The 12,946-nt window shown below is 49.3% G+C and overlaps 1 protein-coding gene across 3 annotated transcripts in view; it reads left to right on the top strand.

The window, feature by feature from the left end:
• Positions 1-1,508: 1,508 nt before the first annotated feature.
• The window catches only part of PIANP (PILR alpha associated neural protein), a 35,725-nt gene continuing 24,287 nt past the window's right edge, over positions 1,509-12,946 (top strand). Inside the window, exon 1 of one of the 3 annotated variants that reach the window (XM_077921728.1) lies at positions 1,509-1,527. The gene's annotated coding sequence lies outside the window, so the exon portion shown is untranslated. Of the gene's footprint in view, positions 1,528-2,377; positions 3,011-4,083; positions 4,251-12,946 lie in introns of those variants that run through there. The other 2 variants (XM_028712160.2, XM_028712161.2) reach the window with 2 other exon arrangements.

Raw genomic sequence — 12,946 nt, forward strand, 5'->3', positions numbered from 1 at the left:
CAGAGCATTTTCTGCACTTCCTTTACGCTGTTCATTGTGCACACCCCATTGCTTTGACCGCTGGCTTGTGCCCCCTGTGCAGAAGGCTGCCCATGAGAGAGTGCAGCTGAAAAAGACTTCCCCGCCCCTCCTGTAGAGGGAGCTGTTGTTGTTGTTGTTGTTTAGTCGTTTAGTTGTGTCCGCCTCTTCGTGACCCCCTGGACCAGAGCACGCCAGGCACTCCTGTCTTCCACTGCCTCCCGCAGTTTGGTCAAACTCATGCTGGTAGCTTTGAGAACACTGTCCCACCATCTCGTCCTCTGTCATCCCCTTCTCCTTGTGCCCTCCATCTTTCCCAACATCAGGGTCTTTTCCAGGGAGTCTTCTCTTCTCATGAGGTGGCCATGATCCTTAATGGATCACTGCCTTGCCGTGGCGAAGGGGCTTGAAGAGCTCAGAGAAGCTATGAGCCATGCCGTGCAGGGCCACCCAAGATGGACAGGTCATAGTGGAGAGTTTTGACCCAACGTGATCTACCCAGTGGCGTAGCGTGGGTTGTCAGCACCCGGGGCAAGGCAAGTAATTTGCGCCCCCTAACCCGTGGATTTGCGCCCCCTAACCTGTGGATTTGCCCTAACCCCAGATGTTGCGCCCGGTGCGGTCGGCCCCCCCTGCACCCCCCACGCTACGCCACTGGATCTACCCAGAGCAGCAACCGGCAAGCCACTCCAGTATCCCTGCCTAGAAAACTCCATGGACAAAGACAACAGAGGGAGCTGCAGCCATTCGCAATTCCGTGGATGCCCATGGAAGCAATGCCATGGATGCATTGCTCATCCTGTAGATGGAGGAGCAGGGCTGTGCTTTTAGCTCTGCCCTGACATTGCTACTCTTTTCTGCAGCAACTGCATCGGAGAGCCTGGCTGTCTGCAGTGAAATCCCAAGGTGGGAGCACCTGCTTGGGCGCTCAGGACACCGAGGTTAACTGCAGGCAGACGCATCGGGCCGTTGCAGAAGGAGGGGCAACTGGTGAGGTGGGTAAATGCACGGCCCTTGTTCCTTCTTCAGTACAGCAAGGCTCTGCATACAACTAATGCATAAATATAGCTACAGGCATCCAGGGAATAGTGGCTGGCTGCAGCAGCTCCCTGTTGAGCAGCGACGAACGAGAGGAACTTTTGCAGGGCTTGCGATGCAAGCGATACTGCCCATGCGCGCTTGGAACATTCACAAGAACATCCCTCACACGATCGTACCTGCCTGCAGTCAACACGTGTGCAGCAGCACTCCCCATCTACTCCCTACCATTCCGAGCTTAGTCCAGGCGCTGGCTTTGGAACGCACCTCCTTCACACGTGCGCAGACCCTTTGAACGCGTGTGCAGCGCGACGTGTGAACAGCCTTAGAGTTTCAATGTTTCATCTGACAGCTTCCTTGTCGGGTGGGTGGGGGGGCAGATCTTAAAGTGGTCCAGAGACTCCCCCGAGCCCCAGAGGTGTGTGACCGAGGGAGCCTTGAATTCCATCTCATGGCGAATACATATGCACGGTAATCTTATGGCGGAGACGGGACCCAAAAACCTCCTCCCTGGCCAGACACGCGAGTGCGCGCTCGGTGCATTCAGACTTCTAGCCACGCTCCGTCCCTCTTGCACCCTCCCCCACTCGGAAGGCTTCAAAAGAGAAGCAAGGAACCGCAGGAGGCTCGCCTTTTTAAGGGGGGGGGGTGAAGAAGGCGAAGATGGAGAGGGGGGGTCCCCTGGGGAAAAGCACCCCCGATGCCAGGGAGGAGACGAGGACGGCGGCGCGAGAGAGGGTCGCTAGCAGCGGGAGTGGCGGCGGCGGCGGCGGAGGGAAGGAGGAGCGAGGCGGCTTCGTGGTGTGGAAGAAGCGCCACAGCAGCGGGACCGAGCTGCGGAGGGAGCAACGGGAGCAGCCATGGAGAGCCCAGCCCGGCAGCAGCAGCAGCCGCCGGGGAGGAGGAGAGCGCCAAGGGATGGTGGAGGGCAGGCAGGCCGAGCGGGCTCTCCTCGCTGCCCCCACCCGCCCCTCGGCTCTCCTCCGTCTCTTCAGGGGCGGCGGCGCGCCGGATCCCCTCGCTCTTTCGACCCTCCCTGCGGGCAGGCTTGGCTGGAGCGCCAAGTGCGCGCAGAGGCCGCTTCAGCCACAGGTGCTGCGCCCGGCAGGGCCCTTGGAGACGCCTCGCTCCCTAGCAACGCGGGCTGGGCTGGGGGGGGAGAGAGGGGGGGACGCTGGGGGGGAGCAGAAGCAATGTCTGCCGGGGCAGCAGGTCGTGTGAAGGGGGGAAAATGAGGAGCAGAGCGCACACGAGAGACACGGCTCCTTGCGCCACGGCAAGAGGTCCCGAGGCTGCCAGGTGGGGGGAGCCCCACACATCCCCTCCCCGCCCCCTTTGCCCTGGACGGAACCCTTCGCGCTCCTCCCCAAAGCGGGAGGCGGACCTCTCATCTTGCTTGGGAACACTCTGCACATGCCCAGAGGCACTCTGATAAAGAAAACCCTTGCGCTCTGGGGCGCCCCCGGGGCTGTGGGAGAGGCTGCTGCCCCAGCTGCAGACGGGGCGCAGGTGGCACGATCAGCTGCCCCTCCGTCTCCTTCCAGAGGGCTTTGGAGCACGCTCGGGGCTGCCTCCTCTCCCCCCCAGCTCCGGTAGCCCCTCCCCGAGAGGACCCCTTCCTTCCTTCCCTCCCTGGCGCCCTCCTGCCCGTTCATTCCCTCGCCGGCTGCGCGAAGAGGCGCCCGCCCCGCGCGCCCGTCCTCCCGCTCGAGGGGGCGGCCTCTGGTGGCGCGCCGAGCAGGCGGGGGTCCAGCCCGCCGGCAGCCCGAGGGTTAACCGGAGGAGAGCCGGAGCGAGCGAGACAGACGGGCGGACGGGCGGACAAGACAGCCTCGCCAGAAGAGGCTGGCGCGCAGTCCGCGCTGTAGCCTCGCCGAGCCCGGAGATGGGAAGCGACGGCGGCACGCGGGCTCCCCCAAGCCCGGCGGCGTCCCCCCTCGCCGCCGCTGGGAAGGTGAGTGGCGGGCGGGCTGGCTCCCGGGCGCGCTGCCCGGCGGGGACGGAGCGGGGGCTCTCGGCTCCGGCTCTCCTCCGCCGTCGCGCCTTCGCTTCCCCACGGAGAGAGGGCTGCGGATGGGGCGGCGGCGGGGCGTGCTGCTCGGGCTGCCGCCCCTCTTAGGTCAACGTTTCCCAAACGGGGCGGCTGCGGGACGCTCCTGTCGGGTCCGGAGCTGCCCGCCTTCCGCGGGGCTCCAGTGCGTCGAGGGGAGGCGAGGGGCTGCTCGGTGGGGGAACGGGGTCCACTCGAGTCCCGGTTTTGTTTTCCGTGGGGGCGGGGGAATTCTCTGTTTTCCTGTTGGAAGTAAGAAAGGGTGGTGGTTTTGAAGATGTGAGATAAAGGGGTTTCTGTGGGGTCTGAGGGAGAGATCCCCCCCCCCTCGGTGGGTTCCACAATGTGAAAAAGCAAATGTGTTTTTGTGGGGTTGCTTCGTGGACTTCGTGGCTTTCCTGCGTGTAGAGAGAGAGATCTGGAGAGCCCTGGGGCGCCTGGTCTGTGGAGCTTGGTGGACCAAGGAGGGATGTTCTGTTCAGTGCAGTGTGCTCTGTGTGTGTGTCTGTGTGTGTGTCTGTGAGAGAGACAGATCAAGGATGCTTCCTTTGATGAAGGAAAACAAGCTCCTTCTGGGTTTGTACTTGGCAGCCTCATCTGGTCCTATCCAGCAGCCTTGCCCCAGCTCCATGAGCAAGTCTGGCTCCAGCTCCCCGCAGCTCTTGACATGCATGATGCACCCAGACCTGTTGTGCCCAAAGAACAACTGTGACCAAGCAAGGCAGGGAGGAATGTCAGGGAGGGAGGAGTGTGATAACTTGAGCCCCTCTTGTGCACCGGCCAGGGTGGGTGTCCTGCAAAAAGTCCAGAGCCAGGGCAGCAATGAATGCGTCACACACAGCAACACAATGCGAGGAAATCTTCCAGACTGCTTGTGGATGCCCATGGGGGGAATTCAGCCCCTCTGGGAGGGGCCTCATTGCTGTGCTTGGACAGCCCCTTCCCAAACACAGGAAAATGCATTTGGCTCCCAGCATTTGCAGTGCCACCCTAGGCATGTTTACGCAACCCGCTCAGTTCAATGGCACTTATTCTCCCAAGTGCGCGCGCGCTGGACTGTGCTTTTTGCTGTTGCAAGAGGTGGAAGAACAAAGCTTGCTGACATCCGTAGGCACGTTAGGATTCCAGGCCATCTGATCCACAGGTAGGTGGTAGTGAGGTTCGCTTTGTCAGCTGTTGAACATCGAACTGTTTTCCCCAGCAAGATTTGAGGCTAACACTTCCCCAGCTTCTTGCCTTCAGCAGAAGCAACACCATCATAGGGTGAGATAGCTCCAGATTTTGCTTCACAACCTCAGCGAGCAAAGGCTGGAGGATTGCTGTAAACAGTGCATTAGCCACCATCAACGTGAAGTCACAGCCCAGCTTTGGAGCACAGCAGGGACTCACACTTTGGGACAGCACCAGCATTCGTATTCTTAGTCCCAGTTTTTCCACCTCTATAGAGTGTCAGATCTGTAGACGAACATAAGAAATGCCTGTTCGGTTCAGGCCAAGGGTCCCTCGAGCCCAGCATGGTCCCCAAAAGTAGCTGGGGAGGCTCACCGTGAGGCACAATGTAATGCAGCTGTGCAGCGTCTAGCAACTGGAGGTAGACTGTACCCAGCCATGGAGGGTCTCTTTAGCTTGACTAGGCTAGTCCTGTCTTCCATGAATTTGAGTATTTCTTTAGCCCCTAAGCTAGAAGCTGTCTCTGCATGTTCTGGTAACGAATTCTGTAAGCTAATTTATTGTGTGTTATGTGAAGAGCTACTTTTTTTTGGGTCTGTCCTAAATCCACTGCCACTGAGAGAAAGAAATAATGTTCCCTATGTACTCCCACGCCATTCATAATCATGTTCACCTCTATCATGCTCCCTGTTAGGCGTCTTTCCCCCCCGAATTCCCTTTTCCTTTCTCCAGAACGTAGCAGGATCCATCACTGCAAATCTTCAGCCACACACACCAGCAGTTGGTTTTTGATACTCCCACTCCTACTGATTAAGAGTAGCAGTCTATTCATCTCAAGTCTAGGCCAGTGTGGGATTCAGAACAATGGTGCAGAATCCCACCCACAGTCTCTAGGCTCTGGGGCCAGTTTTCCTTCTGCCCACATTGCTATATTTGTATGACTATTGAACATCCTTGCATGCATCTGAAAGCCAGGAGAGACCAGTGAAAATTTCTCTGTATAGATTTCTGGCTGAGCTTAGAGTAACTAGGGTCTTCCTTAAGATATCTTGGCAGCTGATGCAAAAAAATCCAAATGGCTACACTAATGGCAAAATCAGTCCAGACATTCTCCAGCATGCGATCCATTGAAATTAATCCAAGTGTGCCAGAGCACATGGAGTTCTCTTGTGCAGCTCCTATTCATTCAGAGGGTCTTGCACAGGAGAATTTCCTGGCTGATTGTGCCCTGTGGTTCAGATCTATCTTTCAGTCTGCATTACTATCATGGTGGCAGAAACCTGCCACCTTGAGGCAGGAGCCACACCTTTCCTCATGGTAGGGCCTCAGGGTTTTACTTCTGAATAGATATGTACAGGACTGAGCTGGAGAGAAAAAAACCTCTGTTCACTGTAAACAGAAAATGCACAGAAATTCTGGGAGCCTAGGCGAAAGCATACGAGACTCAGATAAATATTGTTATGTCAGGGAACAGTCAACTGTGAGATTAATAAGGGAAAGTGACATCTCACTGATCTACCCGAATTCTCCGAAGATGTCAGGCAGCATGTAGAACAGGGCGACCCAGTTGATTTAGTGCAATTGGATTTTCAGAAGCGTTTGACAAAGCCCTTCATCAAAAGCTCTTAAGAAAACAAAGTCATCCTGGAATAAGAGGGACGATCTTTTTGTGAATCAGTAATGAGTTGTTGTTGGGGGTTTTTTTTTTATTAAAAAAAGATGGAAACTCAAAACATATTTTTTCAGCATATTGTTCTGGCATAAGCCCTATTTTTTTTTAAGGTACTTAGGTTGTTGTTGTTTTAAATCACCATGGGGGCACCATTTGGATTTTCTTCCTCAAGCACCGAAATGCGTTTTCTGTCCTGTGTTGAGAGATGTGCTGTGCTGAGGACTAGAACGATGACAGGGTCAGCATCGCACTGAAAGGCTAAATAGGAAAGTGGGAGCAAGCATCTGTGCATCAAAGAAGCGGTGTTAAACATATTCAACAGTGACCTCAAGAAAGGAAGGGAGGGATACTGAGGTGGAAACATTTTACAGCTGGCAAAGCTTTAAAGTCCAGAGCAGATTGCTGTCTTCTGGAAGGTCATTACACAACTGGGTGACTTTAGCAATAAAATGGCAGATGAAATTCAGTGTTGGAAATTGCAAAGTAATACACGCTGAGGGGGAAGGAGGGAGGGGAGAGAGGGAGGGTCCGTATTAGAACTATTTCAATAAAAAGAGAGCACATATTTTAATGTCACCGTGTGGATCGAAGGTGTATTTGCACTTCTCTGTTCGGGGCTGATCTTCCTCCATCCACAGCTCAACCTGATGTTGCAGAGCAAAGGAGGACAGGGGCAGAGGAAGGCAGCTAAAATGATCAGTGAGATGAAACAGCTTCCATAATAGACTTGAGGCTCCTTGAGCCGGATGACAGGAAGACGGTGCAACAGAAGCACACGAGAAAATCATCAATGCTGCGAAGTAAGTTGATGGGGAGCGGCTGTTAATTTTACCTGGGCTCAATAATGCAAAAACAGCCGAGAACCTGAAGAGACGCAGGCAGAAGAGTCTAAACAAAATACTCAGTTTGATCCATGAATCAAATTTGCCACAGAACGTTTCGAGAACGGAAAATAAAAAACTCTTTAAAAAAAAGGATTTAAAAATTCCCGGAGGAAAAAAAAATGTCAGTAGCTATTAGACAAGACAGTCAGGGAATACAAACTAATGCTGGGGGTGTTTCTAAAATCTCCCAACAGCTAGAAGCTATGAGTAAATGACAGGAATTGGGTTACTGCTCAATTGCTCCTTATTTTAATCTGAAGCACTGAGCAAAGGTGGGTGTTCTGGCATAAGTAGGTAAACTGTTGATTTATGCATGCATACCTTTTGCTACTAAATGATCTCATGAAAGCCCTTGTAAGCTTCAAGTTACCTCTTGAAATATTTCTGGAAAATGGGGAGGATGCAAGGAGCTGCCTTGAAGCGACTCTAATCGACAGTCCAGCTACCTTGTAATGTTGTTGAACCAGGCAGGCATGCAGGCATGTCTTGGATCACTAACTGGAAATTCTGGGAGCCTTGAAATACTTTCAATAACAATAATGCTTAGCATTTATATGGAACTTTTTTATTGCTTTGCACAGATTACCTTATCTTTACAACACGCCTGTATGGTAAAGGTAAAGGGACCCCTGACCATTAGGTCCAGTCGTGACCCACTCTGGGCTTGCGACGCTCATCTCCCTTTATTGGCCGAGGGAGCTGGCGTACAGCTTCCGGGTCATGTGGCCAGCAGGACTAAGCCGCTTCTGGCGAACCAGAGCAGCGCATGGAAATGCCGTTTACCTTCCTGCCAGAGCGGTACCTATTTATCTACTTGCACTTTGACGTGCTTTCGAACTGCTAGGTTGGCAGGAGCAGGGACTGCACAATAGGAGCTCACCCCGTCGCGGGGATTCGAACCACCGACCTTCTGATTGGCAAGTCCTAGGCTCTGTGGTTTAACCCACAGTGCCACACATGTCCCTCCCTGTATGATAGGTCAATATTATTATCTTGAGATTGCAGATGTAGGAAGGCTGAGGGAGTGGCATTGAGTGAGGTCATGGCAGAGGAGAGATCCAAACCAGGTTCTGTCTGACTGCTATCTCAATCTCTTTAGCCACTATGCTAAAGTAACTTTCAACTGTTGGCCTCATATATATGACAAACATTTACTCTGCTACCAAGGTAAAAAAGGTGCAGTCTGCATCTCTTCACAGGTCCTAGCTAAGGTTAATCCAGGAACGAAAAAGGCACCAAGCATATCTTATTTCACTGCTCCACCGAAGCGAGGAAAATTAAACAAGAGTGTGTTAATTAATTAAACATCTGACTGAAAGACATGATTCTCGGTTGTGTGTGTGCGTGCGTGCACACTCACACAATTCTCACAGCCTTCTGTTAAATTTCCTACAGTTATTTTTTGAAGAGTTCGTGATGAACTCATGAAATTAATTGTCTCAAGATGTGGAGAAGCCACAATGTTAGGTGGCATAAAAACAACCCAAAGGACTGGACAGATTCCTGGAGGAATGTTGGCTGTCATGGGTACCTAATGCTACCTCCATTAAGTGAGTTCTTGCTGTAGCACTGCTGGTGGCTCTGTTGTCAGACAGGAGAGTAGGGAGAAATGGGAGAGAGGAGATGGGTTAGGCTCATTCTAAGATAATAGTCACTGTCCAATCACTCCAACAGACAGACACATGTAGCAGTGGGATGGACAGCTCTGTGTTGTTTTTTGCTGAAATAGATTTCTTTATTTCTGAAACATTCCAGATCAGCAGAATACAAGTTGCAATCAAGTATTAAAATTGTATCCCCATAGTAAGAAAGCATTGATTAGTGCAATTTTTTTCCTTGCAAAAGGTCTATCAAAAAAGTTTCACTTCCATGAAAACTTGTTTGTTTTCACCAAACACAAGTGTTAATAAAACATTGCAATTTTATTCTTTATTACAAAGTATCGAAACCCAACCATTGCTGAATTTTCAGTCAGCTAATAGCTTGGTGAGGGTTGAAGCTGGAGCAAGTGATGGAATGGGAGGGTAAGTTTAGAAGTGATTGTGGGTTGGAGCAAACACACCTGGTTCACAACCATACTTCAAAAGTCTCAATGGGAGGATTTAGAAAGGGAAATGCGAGTTTCTTATCTGATCTCCACTATCCCTAGGCAGATCTTTCTCAGTTTGATTTGAAACAGTCATTTAGGCTTTCCACATACTGTCCTTGACATTGTGTCACTACTGTTTTGTTTTATCTTTAATAAGGAAAGGGAAAGGACAGGAGTAAGCCTCAAATTCACATCCACACCTCATTTTAAAGGCTTCAAACAAGGGTGTTGTTGTAAGGAGACATTGGACTCTGGACACGTCAGGTTCATTGATTGGTTCAACACTAGCTACTTACTGTGGAATTGCCACACTTCGCTCACTCACTTTTTATGAGGCATCTTTATGACATCATAGGGACGCGGGTGGTGCTGTGGTCTAAACCACAGAGCCTAAGACTTGCTGATCAGAAGGCCGGCGGTTCCAATCCCCTTGACGGAGTGAGCTCCTGTTGCTCAGTCCCTGCTCATGCTAACCTAGCAGTTTAAAAGCACATCAAAGTGCAAGTAGATAAATAGGTACCACTCCGGCGGGAAGGTAAACGGCATTTCCGTGCGCTGCTCTGGTTCGCCAGAAGCGGCTTAGTCATGCTGGCCACATGACCCGGAAGCTGTACACCGGCTCCCTTGGCCAATAAAGCGAGATGAGCGCTGCAACCCCAGAGTCGGCCACAACCGGACCTAATGGTCAGGGGTCCCTTTACCTTTATATGACATCATAATGGAACTGCTGTTTTCCAACACCACCCTAAGTCTCCCATCTCTTTTTAAAGGTCAAAGAAAGAAAGTATAGCACATGGTTAGCTCCATTTAGCAGTGGATTTACTTTTTTATACTCTTTCTATTTGCACATAAGCATTTTTTTTGCTTACATTTTTAAAAAAATGGTGCTTAAAAGAAAAACCATTTTAGCACAAATGTAGACTTTTTAATAAAAAAATAAGCATGTTGGCTTTCCATTCAGCACCATTTTAGAGAGTTGGTTTAAAAAATAAATAAATCATTTAAGTTGCACTCAAAATACTTTTTAGTCTATATTTTAAGTAAACATTTTTAAAATATTTATGCAGCAGCATATAAATGAAAGGCTGCTTGAGTGCAAAATTTAAAATTGATTTAAAAATAAACATGCTGCTGCTAAAATGGCTTAGATGTATTGCCACTTGTCCATGGGCTTGTATATCACACCCAATAGTGTGGGCAGAACATGGTTGCTAGTTGAGACCAAAAACTGCTAGTTTAGAAGCACTTTAAGACTCTCCAGTTCTTGCTCGTTCTTGCTGTGCTGTGAGAGCCATAAATCTAGGTCTCATGCTTCGGTGAAGTGTTTCTCTCTGCTTCTGAAGAATCCTAGTCAGAGGTGGTTATATCATCACATTGGTACCTCTTAGTGCAGTAGCATCTGTGGCACAGGGAGCTATGACATGTTGGTAACTAAGGTAGGCTTTGGGATGACTGCCTGTGTTAAGCATGTAGCTCACTATGGATTTAATGAGCACCTTTAAAAAGCCTTTCAGGTAGTTTCACATGATATTACAAAGCTCGATAAATCTAGGCAGTTGGCTGATAGCTCATAACCTGTAAAGAACAGTTGACTCACTGGTAACGTGGGAAGATGAAGCAGTGAGTGAAGCTTGTGGCAGCGATTGCCCTAGGCCATCTTCAATATTTTCATCAATATTGTGGTCACCTGTTTGTTTTTTAGAAAGGGGACAGCGCCACTTTACCAGAGATTGGCTGTGTGCATTTAACAGTTCTGCATGAGACTGTGATATTCTGCACAGACCTCAGGTTCCTTATGGCTATGAAGACAAGGCTGCAAGTGTGCACGAAACGATGAAGGAAATATCAGGTGCCCATAAAGATGGCTGAATGAAATTTCTAAGGGTCATTGGAATTTGATTTCAATTAACTCCCCAGACCTCTTTGCCCTTCCCCACGATGATTAGGAGATGTAGAATAAATTTTGCAAAGGGGGGAAAATATTAAAAGATGCACACATTTTATGGAAACAACAAAGAGTCCTGTAACACCTCAAAGACTAACACATTTTTAAATGGTATAAGTAGGAATTTTAACACTACACATAGATCTGAGTAGGGAGAAACATCCAGTTTGGTGCTCTACCTTTTAAAATACATCAACAAACCACACAAAGTTCACAGGAGAGCAGCAAAGAGGATCAGGGAGGTGTTGTGCAAGAAAAATGCAGGGAAAATGAAGAAAGCGAGCATGTTTAGCAAGGACCAGAAAAGGGTGATGGGAAAATGTGTGTACAGTTTATATCCAATTTAATGGTGTAGAACTTAGGATCTTGAAGTAAGGGGAAAACCAATTTCCTTAGGTCAGTAGAGGGAAATGCGCTTAGCAAGCAGGGTGGTCAGTTATGCATCACTAAAAAAGAGGGCACCGATTTGCATAAAATTTGCATGTGCTAATTTATATGGCTGGAAGTAAATTTAGAAACAATTTTCTATAATTTAAATAGAGATGCACTACAGCTCCCCATGGTGGAAAAAACTGCATAGGTGACCTGATATGAGGCTGCTTGCTAATTTATATGGCTAGAAGTAAATTTAGAAACAATTTTCTATAATTTAAATAGAGATGCACTACAGCTCCCCATAGTGGAAAAAACTGCATAGGTGACCTGCTATGAGCCGCCTTAGTCTGCTGCCCAGGTGCGACTTCAAGGCCCTGCTCTGATTGTAATGACGATTAATCTTTAAACTGGAAATAGAAAAAAGTCCTCAGGAAAGTAGGACATTCGGCCACCTTATTAGTGGAGAAAAGATGAATAACATACATAAAGGAGAACTTCTGAGCCATAAAAACTGACAAACTACAGCGGATACTATATGCATTCAAATTATTTAGGGGCAATGAGACACAAGGAGCCAGTGAAAGAGAGGGAGGTCCAACTGTAGTACCAAAAGCATGGCTTAGAGTTAATTGGCAATGGCAGCCTTGAAATTTTCCAAAGGAAAGTAAAAGAAGAAGAAGAGGCACGTGCCAGCTTGACATTTAAATAAATAGTTTGGAATTTTAAAAGAAAAAGAGATATGAAATGCCAGGGCTTGCTCAAGACATGGTTGCACTTGAGACAGACCTTAGAATGGCACCTCTCTTCCCACCAGGGAAGAAATGGTGAGGGAAGATCATCAGGGGGAAAGCAGGGGGAAGAAAGATCAACACTGGGATTTACTGCCTTGGTGGATCTTGCTGCCTGAGGCAGTTGTCTCACCTTGCCTCATGAGTGGGCCGGCCCTATGAGTAGGCCTAGCTAGAGCGCAAGTTTGCTGTAGACTGAAAAGAAAAGCTGAAGTCAGTTATAGGCTCACTTCACATGTAACACTAAGCCAAACCATAACTTTGCTTCTCCTCCAGTCCTGCTGGTGTCGCACTGCTGTGAGCTAAGCCATGGTTTGGCTTGGCGTTACGTCTAAACCGAGGTCTGTGGTTTATCTCACTCCAGGCAAACCACAACCTGTAGCCAAGGTTTGTTCAGTGGCTCACTACTTTTGGTTTCCCTGACTAGGGGAGATAAAACATCAGTTTTCAGACATAATGCTAAGCCAAGCTGTGGCTTAGCTCACAATATTGCGACAACGGTGAGATCAGAGCAGGAACATAGCAGCCACCATCTTCCCTCCAGAAGCTTGCACGATTGCTCATTCACACACAGCCATGGTTTGGCTTAGCGTTGCATGTGAACCGGGTCATAGGGTGGCATCAATTGAAAATAAACTTCAGGAATTGCAGTGGTTACAACGTGATAATGTATGTGAAGTGTTTAAATATTTAGCAAGAAATGGCATATAAATGTCCCTACAATGCATTAACCATGAGGTTTGTGCTCCTTCCTTCTGAGAGTTACTGCTTTCTGCTCACTCCACCACCTGACACTCATTTGGAAGAGAAAGAGAGAGGGAACAAATATCTATCTGCTTGCCTACCTATAGGGTGCCAATGTGTCCTGCTTTACAAAGGACACTCCTCTGTTTTGAAAGGCTCTCAGAAGTCAGTTC

Source organism: Podarcis muralis, chromosome 17, assembly GCF_964188315.1.
Source record: "Podarcis muralis chromosome 17, rPodMur119.hap1.1, whole genome shotgun sequence".
Taxonomy (NCBI): domain Eukaryota; kingdom Metazoa; phylum Chordata; class Lepidosauria; order Squamata; family Lacertidae; genus Podarcis; species Podarcis muralis.